A 16,886-nucleotide genomic window follows, 5' to 3' on the forward strand; every position below is an offset into this window, starting at 1 on the left:
TGCCAATGCGCACTACCGTTACATGCTACGCCGACGATACTATGATTCTGGCTGTGGGAAAGACTCCACGAGCCGCGGCAGAGAGGGCAAGGCTGGCGACGGATATGGCCGTGAAGTGGATAGGAGAACAGGGCCTGGAGGTAGCTCCACACAAAACGGAGGCCGTGCTCTTCACCAAGAAGAAAAAGTACCAGGGAGTCACGAGGGTTAGAGTACTAGGACATCAGATTGAGTACGCCCAAACACTGAAATACCTGGGCGTAAGACTAGACAAGCGACTCACGTACGGTGAGCATATAAAAGGCGCCGTGTCAAAGGCTGTAACTACGGCAACAATATTGGGTCGACTAATGCCAAACATGGGCGGGCCGCGCCCCCCCCCCCCCCCCCCCCCCCCGAAGGAAACTATACGCAGCTGTAGTGCGGTCAGTCGCCCTCTATGGAGCACAAGTCTGGGCCACGGCTCTGAACACACAGACACACCGCAGGGCGATACAAAAAATATCTAGAATGGAGGCGCTACGAATAATCAGTGGCTATAGAACGACCTCCACAGAGGCCGCAGAGGTGCTGGCAGGGCAACCGCCCCTGTATCTCATAGCGCAAGAACAGCGAGAGCTGTATAACTTACAACTCCTGAGGAAAGACTCTCAACTCACCGAGAGGATAAGAGAAAGCCTCAAGAGGAAGGAAAAAAAGGAGGCACGAGCCGCGACTCTGCGAAAACGGCAGAGCAAATGGGAGAAGACAAGCAAGGGAGCGTGGACCAGAAGATTGATTCCACACATCGATCCATGGTACCACCGGAACCGAGGAAGAATCTACTAGGAAAAGATCAAGTAGATAGTGAGAGGTACTTGTGTGAAAGGTCGCTCCAGCCTCAACAATATGAAGAGCATGCGCGCTGGCAAATTCACGAAGTGAGTTCGATTCAAAATTATTCTGTAGTAGATTACAGTTGAAGTCGCCAGTTAAGATAATGTTTTGATAGTTTATAGCAATAGAAGAGAATATGTCCGCAAAATTGTGAAATAAAAAGCCTTTTGGGGGTCGATATATTGTGGCAAACAGAACTGAGCGGTCCTGGGCATTGCGAGTCTCGAAGATCAGATATTCTGGAGCAATGGAGAAATCAGGCGTTGAGAGCGCCAATAATTCAAAGCGTAACGATTTTTGACTGTAGCAGGCAACCCTACCAGCCCTCTTGCCAACTCGATCATTGCGTAAGAGAAAGTAGTCTAGCAGTTGTACGAGATCGTCTGAAATATTATCATGAAGCCACGTTTCCGAAATTGAGATGATGTGATAAAAGTTAAGAGCAACATGCGCAGTAAAGAACGGAAAATGGCCAAGGAGCGCATTGGCATTGAAGGACGCAACCTTGAGAGGTGACATAGATGGTTGCATTATCACATTCGGCAAAGTCGGCTTAGAACGTCGCGGTAGTCAGGCAAGTCGATTAAGATCCGACTCGGACTGGAGAATTATAATATCAGGACAGCCTTCTCTCCGAACCTTGACAACACCCCGATTAGCCCACACATAGCTTAGGTTGAGTTCACGAGCTCTAGATTTGGCTAACAGTAAAAGCTTATGGATATTCGATGGAAGCAATTCACTAATGTAGATGCGGTCATCACAGTTCATAGAGAAGATGTCACGGACGGTAAGGACCCTGCTAGCTGACACTTTTTCAAGGACAAAGTCGCGAGTGGCCGATGATTTCAGGCGAACCACCAGCGATCTCTTGGACACAGCGCTCGAAGTGGAATTACGAACGTGAGGATCACTAGGCTGGCCCGTTTTCGGTTTCATAACGCGTGAATCCAGAACGTCGCCTAAGAGCTGAGAGACACCCAGAGTGGAGAAGATGTGAGATGTCATCACAATCTCAGAATCGGATAGGGAGAGCTCCAATGGTAGACCGCGAACAACAAATTCCGTTGTCGTAGATAAAGCTGGTGCAGCAGATGCCCGAGACAAGGATAAAGTTGAGGCAATAAAGGAGGCTAACTCTTGTTTAATTGCGGATATTTCTTCGACATATTGTTGTTTTATCGAAGTGATCTCCTCAGCCGACACGAGAGCTTGGCATTTAACACCCGCAACTCTCGACAAGATAGTACTCTGACCAGCAAACAAGCCAGCAACATCCTCACGAATGGTGGACATTGTTTGGACAACTCCGGCCACCGTGCCTTGAATACCTTCATACTGCTGCATCATGTCGAGTTTCAAGGTCTCCATTTTTTGATCGAGTTTAGCATCGAAGGCAATAGTAAGGTCCATTTTTAGTTTATCGATTTTTTCATCGAGTTTGGAGTCAAGGGCCGCAGCATTAACCTGTGGCTGGCACATCACATCGTCGATCGTGAAGCGAGGTGCAGCAGTAGACGCTGCAGTTGCAGTGGTGGCCATTGCAGTTGCAGTAGTTGGCGCTGCAGTCGCTTGCATCGAGGTGGGAAGCTCCAGATTCAGATGGTTAGGTGATGATGTGGGCGAATGCTTGAGTATGGTCGACCGACGTCGCATGCATTGTTCGCATTTGAATATTGTCGAGCGAAATTCCGAGGGGTCGAAATTATATGCAGATTCAATGCATGAAAGGTGAAAGTCACGCGAACAAACACCCGTACAAGAGGCAAAAGGCTCTTTGCGTTTGATAGCAACATTGCAGATCGCACAGTTAGGAGCCATGGTGATGTAAAGGAGAAATACTTAATCGATCGATCAGCGTGTTCGCAAGTAGGTAATTTGAATCCTTGTAGTCCCAGATGATAAGAGAATGATCCGATGATCGACAGAGCTCGTTATCGATAATTGCTCATGAAATGAAAAATGAAGAGAGAGAGAGAGAGAGGAAGGGAGGGAATGATGCTGAATACTGAAAAATTGAAACAAATCAAAAAACTTCGTTAACGTACTAATCCAATGTGATAATCATTACGGAAATTGATTCGGCATTCGCAGTATCGTAAGAGGATTGGTGTAGCACTATATATATTCTATAAAGTACACACAAAAGTAAAAACTCGTTGAAGTCTTCGGTTTTGCGAATAAACACCTTTTTTCACGACTCACTTTGTCAAACACCTGTTTCTGCACGACAGATTTTGCAATATTCTAGAGAAGTTTCAAACAGCTATTCGGTTTGTATTAAAGGAGACACGCTTACCCTCCACCGAACAAAAACCAATCAGCCAATCGTCCATGGGGTGTACGCCTCGTGACATACAGGCACAAATGTAACGTGACAATAGTATAAGCTGGGAAATTTTTTTCAAAAGATCGCTACCTGTTTTTTGATGATCAATTTTTTCCCATCACATGCTCCACGCTGATATGGTTGAGGGTGTGCAGGCTCGGACTTGTTCGCTATAAAGAGTCATAAACCCCAAAACTGTATGTGCACAAAGCATCCGGCCAAGAGTCGACAAGACAAGATTTTTTTCACGCCAAACACTGCTCGCTACCTGCTTTTCGTTTAGCGATTTTTCCCATCACATGCCCTACGCTGATAAAGGTTGGGGTGTGCAGGCTCAGACTTGTTTGTTAAAAAATTTTTTTATTCTCAGATGGCTGCGGTGGTCCACCACTGCTGGTCTCTCACTTCAACTCACTTCGTGAATTTGCCAGCGCGCATGCTCTTCATATTGTTGAGGCTGGAGCGACCTTTCACACAAGTACCTCTCACTATCTACTTGATCTTTTCCTAGTTGATTCTTCCTCTAAGGTCCTTTCTTTTAATAAATCCTCGGCTCCTTTCATCGCTGGTCACGATTTGCTCGAGCTCACGTACAATTTTCAACCCGATCCTCGCCCAGCCCACATGATTGCCCGCAGAGATCTTAAACACTTTGTTGTGACAGAATATCTGGCATCGCTGTCATCTTCTCTGTCCCGACGAAATGCTCCGTCCTTCTCTACTCTTTCCTCTCCTGATTACTTCGACAATATGGTCCGTGGTGTTTCGTCTGCCATCGCTCAGGCTTTTGATACCCATGCTCCACTGAAGCAATGGACCACAATCAGAAAGATGGCGCCATGGCTAACCGGTTCACTACGATTGAAAATTAAGCACAGAAATTCGCTTTATAATCGAGCTAGGCGTACGGGTGATTTGCTGTCCATGGCCGTCTACCGTCAATATCGCAATGCCCTTTGTAGTGAATTACGTATCGCAAAAGATAATTTCTACTGCTCCCGCATCTCGTCGATCTCTGATCCGTCTGGAATTTGGAGGGAGCTGTCGTCTCTTGGTCTCACTAAAGCTAGGGGATCTTCTCCTTTTTCCTTTTTTTCTCCTGATAGCCTAAATCAGTTTTATTCTGCTATCTCAACCTCTGATATTCTCTATCCAGACTCTCTATCTTCCCTATGTCTACCCCCACTGTCTCCCTCTCAACCTGTGTTCGAGTTTGCCGAGATAACCGCTGAGTCATTGTCGTCAGTTTTGTGTGTTCCCCACTCTTCCTCATTATCCCAGGGCCCTGACTTACTCTCCAACTATGCGATTAATAAAGCTGTCCCGCTTCTTTTTAACAGCCTTCTGGATTTGTTCAATGCAAGCCTCCGTCTGTCACATTTCCCGTCTTTATGGAAACGTGCCTTCATTCGTTCGATACTTAAAACTGTTCCTCCGTCGTCTCCATCTGACACTAGACCAGTCGCAAACCTCTGTGAGCTTTCTAAGGCCCTGAAGCGAATTGTTTTCGGTCAGGTTACTGACTTTCTTCAGGCCAATGATCTTGCTGATCCCTTTTAGTCGGGCTTCAGGAAGGGTTACAGCACGTTGACTACACTGCTTAAGCTCAATCAAGATATCAGACAGGCAGTTGATGACAGAAAACTAACGGTGCTTGTTCTCTTTGATTTTAGCAAGGCGTTTGACATGGTTCCACATCACCTACTTCTACGTAAACTTCGTCTCTTGGGTTGCTCGGATGGAGTGCTTGCCTGGTTCTTCTCATATTTGTCTAAGCGATCGCAAGCAGTTGTTGATGACAGGGGAACCGTTTCCTCCTGGTGCCCCACCAATATGGGTGTTCCACAGGGATCGGTTCTTGGTCCTCTTTTTTTTTTAATCTTCATTCGTGATATTGGAATTGGTCTGAACTATACCCAATACCTCACTTATGCGGATGATACACAGATTTATCTTACCTGCTACCCCAGTGACCTGGCTCGTGCTCTATCCGATCTGACTCTCGACGTGAATTATATCTTCGATTATGCTGTGGTGAATGGACTCAGGTTAAGCCTTGCGAAGTCAAAGGTTATGATTTTGGGTAGTGGTGCTTACATTGATCAAATTGATTTTTTGACTCTCCCTCGCATTCGAGTGAGGGAGAATGAGCTTCCCTATGTCTTGCACGCTCGCAACCTTTTTTTTTTTTTTTTGCCGAAGATCTACCGCCGAGTTGGAGTTCCTCAGCTCGGGGGCAAGGAACCGCCTTTCGGCATTACATCTTGCTCCCGATCCAGCAAGCTCGATGCGGCACCGTAGCGTGCCTCCCGAGGGAGGCCAGCCCGGGCGCCTGCATCATGCCCGCTGGGGGTAGCCAGCACAAGGCTAAGGTTGGATTCAGCTAGGTCCGTCTACTTTTCTCGACCGGGCTTCGGACCGGCTACGGCAGTCGCCCCTGGTCGGAAGCCCCTCCCCGTGGGAGCGCGGGGTAGCACCCTTCCAAGTGATGTTAGATGTCAGGGAGTTCTGTCTGCTCTGTGGGTGTCGGCTCTGAGCCCTATCTTTTTTATGCGCTTTCTCTTCGACTATGTAGGTCCCATGGGGAGTAAACTGACCCCTGGGTATCTATAAGGCCCATTTACCACCACCTAGTAGGTTGGCCTTTGCTGAATAGATAAATAAATGAATAGTTAAAAAGTGCTGTAGAATCACTGGAGTAAGGGCTAATGTAAAATGTGTCAAATAGCTGAATAAAAATTGAATAGGATGAAAATCCTGTCAGTGATAAAAAATATCGTGTGTGAACATCAAATAGATAAAAAGTGATGTAAAATCACTGGGGTGTATGAAGGAAAGAAGAAGAAAACACATATCTAAAATATAATAACTAGGTAGGTAAAGTAGACTAGATAGTAGCTAAAATATCGTATGTAGATGTGGTAAATAGGTGTTTGTGGTCTCTTGTGCCTAGTACCCCTTGTTCCGGTCGCTTGCTTCTTTGGTGGAGATAAGCTCCATCATTTTCCCGGATATAGCTTTCCAGTTACCTTCTGTTTCTAACATGATGGTTATCATGTTGTCTGGGGTCAAAGTCAGTCCCTGGTACCCCCAGTTATCCTTTCTTATATCCTTCCAGTTCGGACATTCGAAAATAGTGTGTATTGGGCTGTCCACCGCCGTCTCCCTACAATACTCGCATTTGGGGCTCCTTCTTCTCCCAAACTTGTGGAGGTATTCTGCAAACGCCCCGTGGCCTGTCAAGACTTGAGTAAGCGTATAACTCAGCTCTCCATGGTTTCGGTGGTACCATGGATCGATGTGTGGAATCAATCTTCTGGTCCACGCTCCCTTGCTTGTCTTCTCCCATTTGCTCTGCCGTTTTCGCAGAGTCGCGGCTCGTGCCTCCTTTTTTTCCTTCCTCTTGAGGCTTTCTCTTATCCTCTCGGTGAGTTGAGAGTCTTTCCTCAGGAGTTGTAAGTTATACAGCTCTCGCTGTTCTTGCGCTATGAGATACAGGGGCGGTTGCCCTGCCAGCACCTCTGCGGCCTCTGTGGAGGTCGTTCTATAGCCACTGATTATTCGTAGCGCCTCCATTCTAGATATTTTTTGTATCGCCCTGCGGTGTGTCTGTGTGTTCAGAGCCGTGGCCCAGACTTGTGCTCCATAGAGGGCGACTGACCGCACTACAGCTGCGTATAGTTTCCTTCGGGGGGGGGGGGGGGGGGGGGGGCGCGGCCCGCCCATGTTTGGCATTAGTCGACCCAATATTGTTGCCGTAGTTACAGCCTTTGACACGGCGCCTTTTATATGCTCACCGTACGTGAGTCGCTTGTCTAGTCTTACGCCCAGGTATTTCAGTGTTTGGGCGTACTCAATCTGATGTCCTAGTACTCTAACCCTCGTGACTCCCTGGTACTTTTTCTTCTTGGTGAAGAGCACGGCCTCCGTTTTGTGTGGAGCTACCTCCAGGCCCTGTTCTCCTATCCACTTCACGGCCATATCCGTCGCCAGCCTTGCCCTCTCTGCCGCGGCTCGTGGAGTCTTTCCCACAGCCAGAATCATAGTATCGTCGGCGTAGCATGTAACGGTAGTGCGCATTGGCAGGTCCAGGCGCATTACCCCGTCGTACATTACGTTCCAGAGGAGCGGACCCAGCACAGATCCCTGGGTAACTCCTCTGGTAACGGTCCGCGCTATAGAATAATGTTCGGTTTCTATAGTGATCCACCGCTCCTGTAGGTAGTCGCTGACCACCGCCATAAGGTATGCGGGTGTGTCGGCCCTGCAGATCGCCGCCACAATATTCAGCCATCCTGCGGTGTTGAACGCGTTTTTAATATCCAAACATACCGCACATGCGGACTCTTTCGTCCGTAGCGCCTCCGAGATGACGTCGGTCACAGCCCTAAGTCCGTCGGCGGTCGACTTGCCCTTCACCCGTACTGGTGCCCACTTAGTCCCCTGGCCTTACGCAGGTGGATCGTGAGCCTGTTAGCTATAATTTTCTCGTATAGCTTGCCCATGGTATTGAGGAGACAGATGGGTCTGTACTTGGTTGCTTCGTTCGTATCTTTCCGTGGCTTCGGGATGAGTATCAGTCGTGCGGCTTTCCATTCGATAGGGAAGTTCAGCTTCCTCATTAGTTCCGTATACAGGGATGGCAGAGCGTCCGGATACGCCTCCTGCAGGCCCATCAGTGCCTCCATTGGAATACCATCCGGCCCGGGTGCCTTGCCCTGGTTGCATGTTTTTAGCGCCTCGATCACCTCAGGCACTGATACTCGCAGGGTCTTGGCGTCGGTTTCCTCGACGACCCTGTCTATTTCTTTCAGGGTGAGTTTTGGGTGGGTTTTTCCCGGTGGGAAAAGCTCTTCCACCGCCTTGACGGCGTCCTCCTTGTACGCCGGTGCCAGGGGGCCGGGTCCCGCTAATTTTCGCATAATGATTTTATATGACCTCCCCCACGGGTCTGCTTCCAATTGAGCGAGGAGCTCATTCCACGCCCTCTCTTTACTCTGACGTATTAGTGTTTTAAGCTTTTTGCGCGCTTCTCTTAGTTCGGTGGTCAGCTTCTCAAGGAACGCCTCCGACTTCCTTCTCTTGCGCGCTCTTTGGAGTATTCTCCGCGCTCTCGTGCAGCTCGTGCGGGATTTCGCGATGTCCCCGGTCCACCAATATACGGGGGGCTTGCCCGAGCATCGGGTCCTTCTTTTTGCTACCCTGTTCAGGCTGTCCTCTATCAGCCGGATGATCTCCCGTTGGAGCTCTGGTGCTCGGAGCTCCTGCCACTTGGTATTTATCCTCATTTGGACCATAGCGTTCCGGAGTTTTTCCTTTGATGTCGTCCTCATATTCCAGCCGGGTATGTCCCTCGGGCGATCGCATCCTGTATTCCCGTTACCGACCTTGACTGGCATTATTCTAAACTCGATTCTCCGGTGATCACTCATCGCCTCGATGTCCTCGATCACGCGCCATCCCGTTACTGTCTTGGCGACCGCCTGCATAGCAATGGTAATGTCTATTATAGACGTCGCCTCTCCTCTGTGGAAGGTGGGTATCTTTCCTACGTTAAGACACGACCAGCCGTGCGTGTTCATGGTGTCCACGATCATGCTCCCCCTGGGGTTTTCCTTAGTCCCTCCCCATGCTTGGGCCCAGGCATTCAGGTCCCCAGCTAGTATAATGCTGATTCCCTCCTTGCTTGCAGCTTCAGTGGTTTCGATCACTACCTCGTCCCAGTAGCTTACGAATTATGCCATTCGTTTATTTGGAGAAAAGTACATCGACGTGATGCCCAAGGTTTTTCCTATTTTAACAATAACGTACCCCTTCCCGGTCCGGATTGTCTTGGCCTGGGTCCTTTTGTTTATGAGGATTATACCGGCACTAGCTTCATGGCATATCCTGGCACGAACTCCTGTCCCTATTCGGGACGGCAGTTCAGAGGCAATTATGATGTCGACGTTATTGTTCGCCGCATCGGCAAGTATTAGGTCCAACGCCTGATGGCAGCGGTTCAAATTGGCCTGCGATATTTTCATGGTGGGAGGACGATTGTTACTTGCCATTGATGAGGTCTTCCGCGTCCCTATGTCTGCCGGGAGTCTCTGCCCCCATGTCTCCGTTGCGAGTTCTGCTCCCGACTGGGGATCCAGCTGGCCAGTTACAGCAGGACTTCCTTGCTCAATTGGGGGCCTCCCCTCTCGTTGGTCCTTCCTGCGTGTCTTTGGCGTATTTCCAGCTTTTAGCCTTCCGCATTGTCTTGCGATGTGATCCGTCCTCCCACATCTGTCGCATTTGGTAGGGCTAGTTTTGGTATCGGTGACCTTGGCCTTTGTCCAGCCAACTCTTAGGGTGCCCAGTTGCTTCAGACGGTTCGCAATTCTTGTTGGTAGCTTGACCCACGCAGCCCTCTCCTGCCACGGGTAGGTGAACATTCTTACTACGTGTGTTTGTTCCCGTTCCTCTGCCGATGTGGGGATCTCCGAGCAAATGGCGTTGATCAGATCACTTTCCTCTACCGGGATGTCCATACCCCGTATCTTGGCTGTAGTTCCGTCCCCCAGGGTTCTGACAACTGTGTCCTGCGGTAGTGTTTCTCTAAGGCAGGCCGCGATGTCACCCGCCTTTGCCGCTTCTGTGACGCAGAGTAGAAGTTTCCCCCCGCGCGTCATCCTGACCTTCTCGACATCCCTTGAGTTGGTCATCTTGGCTTTGACCTCCCGCAGCATGACCTGATACGTTTTTCCCGGCATGTCAACCATCACCGCATGTCCCTTTTTTCTTGGTGAGGTTTTCCTTGCTGTCCCCGTTGATGGTGGGGCCTTCGCAGGGGGGCGTGTCACCTGTCCGTCATGGCCGTCATGGCCGTCGTGGGGGCGAGCCTCGGCCGTCGTCGCAGTGGCAACGGCGTACGTCTTCTGGCCTTCTCCTCTTCTCCCTTCCGTCCCAGGTGCTATCGCGTGAGGCGCCACTGTCTCGGTCTGGGTGCCGATTGACCTAAGGTACTTGTTGCCCCTGCTTATTTTCATGGCATCGCTCACCGTACTGGTAGAATTCCGACTGGGTCTATTGATCGTCACCTTATTCCTCTGAGGTGGCCCTGCTGCGGCTTTCGGAGGGTTCCTCCTACCGTTTGTTTTGGGGTCCACATCAGAGTTTGTTTCGCTCGAGTCGACCTCTCGTTCGCAGTTTCTCGCTACGTGCCCCGGGTCTTCACACCTATAGCAGACTTTTGTTGGTTCCTTGCACGTTCTGGCCATATACCCTTGGTCTCCGCATTGGTAGCAGGTGCCGGTGTCACGAGCGCCGCACATTTACCCGAAATTGTAACATATTACCGATCATAACAATTATCATTTTTTATTATTATTATCTTTAGAGACAAGGAAGCATAGGTTTAGTTAGTCCATATAATATATCTTATTTTAATCAGTTCGTGGTATAGCCAAGCGCAACGGCGTAGTTGGACAGCCAGCAACGTCAGCGTCTTCGCGCCCGCCGGATCCCGGGTGTAATCAACACCGGGATGAGGCGAGCGCGAAATCACGCGCTTCGAGGATGACCGTTGCGAGGCGAGCCTTTGTTTTAAATTGCAAAGTCAGCAGAAATTCGCTCGCCGCCCGACGTTCCAAGGGGTGTCGGACGAGCGAGCGAAGACAGTCCCGTTAGAGACAGCATCAAACCAACATCTACGGAATCAGGCTCCTTCAGAGCTGTCGAGTAAAGAGTTATCAGTCTTGGGTCTCCGACGATCACAGAGAGAATTCCCTGTAAATCTATCCGCGGTCATTCAAGCATCTCGCGTCGCGACATCAGTCTGTGAAGTTAGAATTAAGCGCAATAAGCAAAGCCACGAACTTAATCAAGCCGTGTAGTACGTAAGTGAGTGAGTGAAGGTGTAAGCTTCGGCACCATCGAGGCCGAAGCAGAATCCGAGAGAAAGAGTACGAAAGAGCGAGAACGTGAGTAGTATAGGAAAATACTGTAAGCTTCCTTGTCGTTAACCTTGCTGCCTTTTAGTTTTTCATTAAATATTTCTACTCGCTTCCATTCAGAAATTGGTACCACATAATTGAAATCCTCCAACCATTTCCCACGGAACGCCCTGTAGAGGACGTTCGCCTCCGAATCCACCAAAATTAAATATAAACCTCGGTAATAACAAAGAGGGTGAAGTCGTCGAGTGCGAGACCGCTCCGCACGTGACAGACTAAACTGGTGTCAGAAGTGGGATACAGAGGTGATTTACCTTGGGAAGTGGAATCGAGGATTCAATTCTTGTGAAATTTAAAAACAAAATTTTTTCGAATTTTTCTTATTTCTAACAAACTAGGGAGTCGAACTATACTCAATAGAATCGCTTATCCTTTCGATATCCTTCCCTACCCCCGGACTCATCAACATGCCAAATCACGCTCAGGCCAGAGACGCCGCCGATATGACGGCCGACCTGGTCGCCAGTGTCTCCACTATGGTGGAAAATTTGACAATTCGAAATAATTTCGCGAACATTCCCGAATTCGACGGGAAGAACATGCCGTTACGAGATTTTTCGCAAGACAACCAAAACGCGTCCAAGTTCGTGCCAGCCGCGGCGGAACCGCAGTACCTTGGCGCAGTAATATCGCGATTACGCGGGGACGCGCGAAACTGTATCTATGGCGAGAAGATCGAAAGCATGGCCGGGTTAGTGAAACTGTTGAAGAATCGACTCGCCCGCGGACACACCTACGATTATTATACAGAGGCGCTGATGACGGTCCGGATGAAACGCGATCAAACCATCGGGCAATTTTACGACAAAGTCCGAATTTTGCTGAGCGGCGGAAGAAGCGCGTACAAGTCATATTTTGGCGTCGATCCGCCAGAACTGAATCGGGACCCGCTACATCGAATCGCGCTAGGTTCATTCATAAAAGGGTTGCCTACCCATATCGGAGCCGCGGTATATTTGCGAGAGCCGGAAAGTCTCGAAGTAGCCTTCCAAATCGCCGAAAGGCTAGCGCTTCGGAGCAAACAATGGAAAGGAATTGAGTCGAACCAGAAGGAAATGGCGCGTGTTCTTTACGCTCGCTATAACTCCCGAACTCCGTCGCCGATGGCTCGGGAAGGTAGACCGATGTCTACTTATCGAAGCCAGTCACCACAACCGGCTACCGGATTCTCTTCTAAACCCGCGCAAACGTCTGATAACCGCGAGACTGCTACGGGAAAGTCATATACTAGTCCGTTAACACCTTGCGGATACACACATTGCTGCAAACAAACCAGGTGTTGCCCGTGCTGCCCGTTAATGCAACAGTCGTCTCGGGGACGTTCCCCGCAAAGGGAGCCTTTAAACTGCCCTGGGGCTCGCCGGGCACATTCCCCTGCGGGCCCGAGCGGAGCGAGCGAATCGAGTCGACCCCGAGAACACTAACAGTCAGTGAGGTTCCTGGAGAACGATGTCTCGTTCTCTGGACCCCCACCGACCAGGAGAGCCCAGTAGTCGAACTAAGTGCTCCCGAACTTCGTAACAAGAAGGGAAAATTCTTTCTTGACACGGGTTCATCAGCCAGCTTAATTAAACTAAATGCCCTCGACCCAGACTTAATAGTAAACACTGACGATAAAATATGGGTAACAGGATTGGAGGAATCGGATATTCCGACACTCGGCTCAGTTGTCCTCCACATCTCTGAAAAACCAGCTAAGTTTTATGTGTTACGAGACCTGCCGCTGAGAAGCGATGCGCTAATCGGTAAACCTTATTTTTTTGCGGAAAAAGCCGAAATTTCGTTTCACCATAATACATTAGTTACCTCAAGCGATCCCATCCGACCTAAGCCATTCATAGGCCTACCTCCTTTCGACGCGGAACCCACAAAGCGCGTGTTAGCGGCGAAAATCGCCCCGGAGAAACTAAGTTATAAACTGCGCGCGCGTACGAGTGAGCAAATAAGCATCCCTTTAAAGAACGACAATCTCAAGGAGGGATACTTACCGCAAATCGAAACTCAACCGGGTGTGTTTATCGGAGAAGGTATCGTTGCTCCTACGGAAGGATCGTGCTACGTCTAAGCAATAAACACGCTATTCGACGACATCGAACTAGAAATCGAGCCTCAGGAACTCGAAGATTTCGAGCACTATCGGGAGAACGGCTATTGGAGCGACGAAAGTTCCGACAGTAGCGGTGTAGAAACTACTCCGCCGACGGATCGAGTAGAAGCCATAGTTAAATCATTGCGGTTAGATAGGCTCAACGAGGCAGAGCGCGCACATGTTATAAGTCTCATCGAGGAATACCCTCACATGTATAAGCTACCAGGTGATAGATTGCGATGCACGGATCAAGTTCGCCATCGGATTCCGACGGTGGACGAGCTCCCGGTAAACGCAAAACAATACAGATTTCCTGTAGTATATCGGTCGGAACTGGAACGGCAAGTTGAGAAAAAGCTAAGCGAGGGAATAATTGTTCATTCACGCTCCCCGTATAACTCGCCGGTCTGGATAGTTCCCAAAAAACCCGACTCTCAAGGAAATCCGCGGATGCGCATGGTCATTGATTTCCGTAAATTGAACGAGAAGACGATTCCCGACGCGTACCCCCTCCCGAATATGATAGAAATACTCGAACAGCTGGGAAAAGCTACGTACCTTTCGACATTCGATCTAGCGAGCGGCTTCCAGCAGATCCCGATGAATTGGAGAGACGGTCCAAAGACGGCGACTACGAGTACGCTCGCATGCCCGAAGGTCTCAAAAACGCGCCTGCGACCTTTCAGCGCCTGATGGATCGGGTGCTGATTGGGCTGCAAGGGACAGAACTGTTCGTATATCTCGACGATATTGTAGTATTTGCGGAAACTCTCGAGGAGCATAAGACAAAAATCCGGCGTCTCATGCAACGTCTCGAGGAAGCTAATCTCGTCCTCGAACCGGATAAATGTGAGTTCTTGCGTAGCGAAGTCGCGTATCTCGGGCATATCGTTAGCCGCGACGGGTTGCGAATGGACCCGAAGAAGTTAGAGGCAGTGCGTAAATTCCCGCACCCAAGGACGCAGAAAAACGTGCGGCAATTTCTGGGACTCGCCGGTTGATACAGTCGGTTTATTCCGGATTTCGCTGCCATATCCAAGCACTTAACAGACTTACTCAAAAAGGGAAAATCGTTCGCATGGGAGCGAGAGCAGAAACACAGCTTTCGCAGGCTTCGCAAGGCCCTCTGTCAAGAACCGATCTTACAATACCCCGATCTATCTAAACAATTTATTTTGACGACCGACGCCTCGGAATTTGCACTCGGTGCAGTATTGTCGCAAATTCACGATGGCCACGATCTACCGGTCGCGTACCACTCTAGAATCTTTACTAACGCTGAAAAGAACTACGGAACTACGGAACAAGAGTGTCTGGCCATAATCGATTCAATTGAACATTTTTCCACGTATCTCTATGGAAGAAAATTTAAGCTCGTAAGCGACCACGAGCCTCTCAAATGGATGCGTTCTACGCTCGATCCAGCAAGAGGCTCAACAGATGGAAAATTAGGTTATGTAAATACGATTATGAATTTCAACATAAGCCAGGGCGTGAAAATCTAAATGCCGATGCACTCTCCCGTAATCCCGTGGACCTAGAGAAACACTCGTCTACAAGTGATGCGGAAGTAGAGACGAGTGTCCCTCAGAAGGCTCAGATCTTGCCTTTATCTTCGAAACCTTCCGGTAACAGAAAAGGCAAGACACCTGAGACATCAGCTGGCCCCTCCAAGGCCGACGCATCAGTCATAGCGGCGCGCACACGTTCGCGCCTACGCAGCGTGCCCACGGTCCCCACAGTACCCGAAATAAGAGAGGGGAGCTCGGAGAGCTCAGGCCCGGTGGCGACACGAACGCGCGGGAAGGTCGTTACAAGACCCGCGAGGCGCCCACCTCCCGCCGATGCGAAACCCTCTGGATCTGAACCCGAGAGCTCAGGGCCACCCATACAGCGCTTACACCGCAGTATGTTGCCCTCACAGTTACTTCCTCCGAAAAGACCGAAGTCTCCACCCCCCGTAGAGGTCAAGCCCCTCGGAGGTCCCCGAGAGACGGTGTTTTCATCGGAATCTGCAAGCGCGACGGCTGATCAGAGGCCTGCCACTATCACGGTCCCGCTCACCGTACCCAGCAACGATTCAGATGGAAGCACGGAGGAATCGGAAGCAGATAATACAAAGACGGTTACAGCAACTCTTGAAGATTCAATTAACAAATTCAACGAATCATTAAGGCGTTTGGAAGAGCGGCATCACACCAATTCCTCCCGTGTTCCCAAAAAAGGGCCTGATAAAGCAGATTTTGACTGGCCTGATCATCTGTCGGAGGGGGATGAGGTAGAAGAGGAGGCCCAGATGATTCTCCAAGAACAAGACCCTTTCGATGACATCGCCGGAGATGCCGAGCTTGCCAGCCGCTTGAAAGCACTAGAAGACAGGTTCAAATCACCATCGGACCAGGAATTAGTACGGCGGCTGAGTGCGAGGGAGAAAATACCATCACGCACGGAAGAAGAAGGAACGAAGGCGGACGACGAAAACGACGAGCAATCAGCTGAGAGAGAGAGCATGCCACGAGAAAACGCGAGAGTGAGACCCGAGACAAGTATGGCCGCGGGACTCGAGCGCGAACCCGACACCTCGCAGCCCGCTCAGACCTCTCTACTGCCCGCTCCCCGCCTCACGGTGAGATGGTCATTGCCCAGCAACGATGCGGCCCCGGCTGCAAAGTCTACACCATACCGAGCACGTGCGCTACCACGTGCTACACCTTCCGAAAAGTCCACCGGTAATAAAAGCAAATTCATAACTTTCTCTGACGACCCCATCATAATAGGATCGAAAGACACGAATTCGTCCCTGATCACGTCGTCCTCACTGGACTCGTCCAGTGAAGAGGAACCTGACCAAGAAAAACCTATAGCAAAAACAAGTACGATAATTAGCTCGCGAGAATGTTTAACGTACAAACCAGATAATTTAGTCCATTTCATCTCTGCCGATGGGGAACTATCAACCTCCGTGGGAAAACTACTCGTTGACCTAGGTAGGCTAGATGGACAAACAATTAAAGACCGGAATTTATCGATCGGACAAATAGCGGTGACTCCGTATGGGTCCAATAAAATTTATAGTATTGTTATTAAAAAACGGTACTACGACGAAACAAACACCGAGCACATATACAAGGGACTCGAGAATCTTAAATTCGCCCTTCAACAAGCGGCCGTGAAGTCGGTTCGTATTCCACGCTCGGGCGACTATACGGACGAACTACCGCGCACAAAACTGCTCGATTGGTTAAACAAGATACTAGGTAAAACAAACATAGTCACCACGATATGCTACGGTACCATTCGACGACCACCGGATGAACAACACCCGCAAATAATTGAAGAATTTCATGCGAGTCTTGTCGGAGGCCATCGAGGGGTAACCAAGACCTATCGTAAAATCCGTGAACGTTTTTATTGGCCTTCGCTGAGAAATGAAGTGCAAAATTATATACGTCGCTGCAAGGGCTGTCAGGAACGTAAATTGGTTCGAGCGAAAACGCGCGAGCCGATGCTCATTACTGATACGCCAGCTGACGTTTTTGATAAGGTGTCACTCGATACGGTGGGTCCGTTGCCGACAACACCACATGGCAATAAACACATACTAACCATG

Source organism: Neodiprion pinetum, chromosome 4 (genome assembly GCF_021155775.2).
Source record: "Neodiprion pinetum isolate iyNeoPine1 chromosome 4, iyNeoPine1.2, whole genome shotgun sequence".
NCBI lineage: Eukaryota > Metazoa > Arthropoda > Insecta > Hymenoptera > Diprionidae > Neodiprion > Neodiprion pinetum.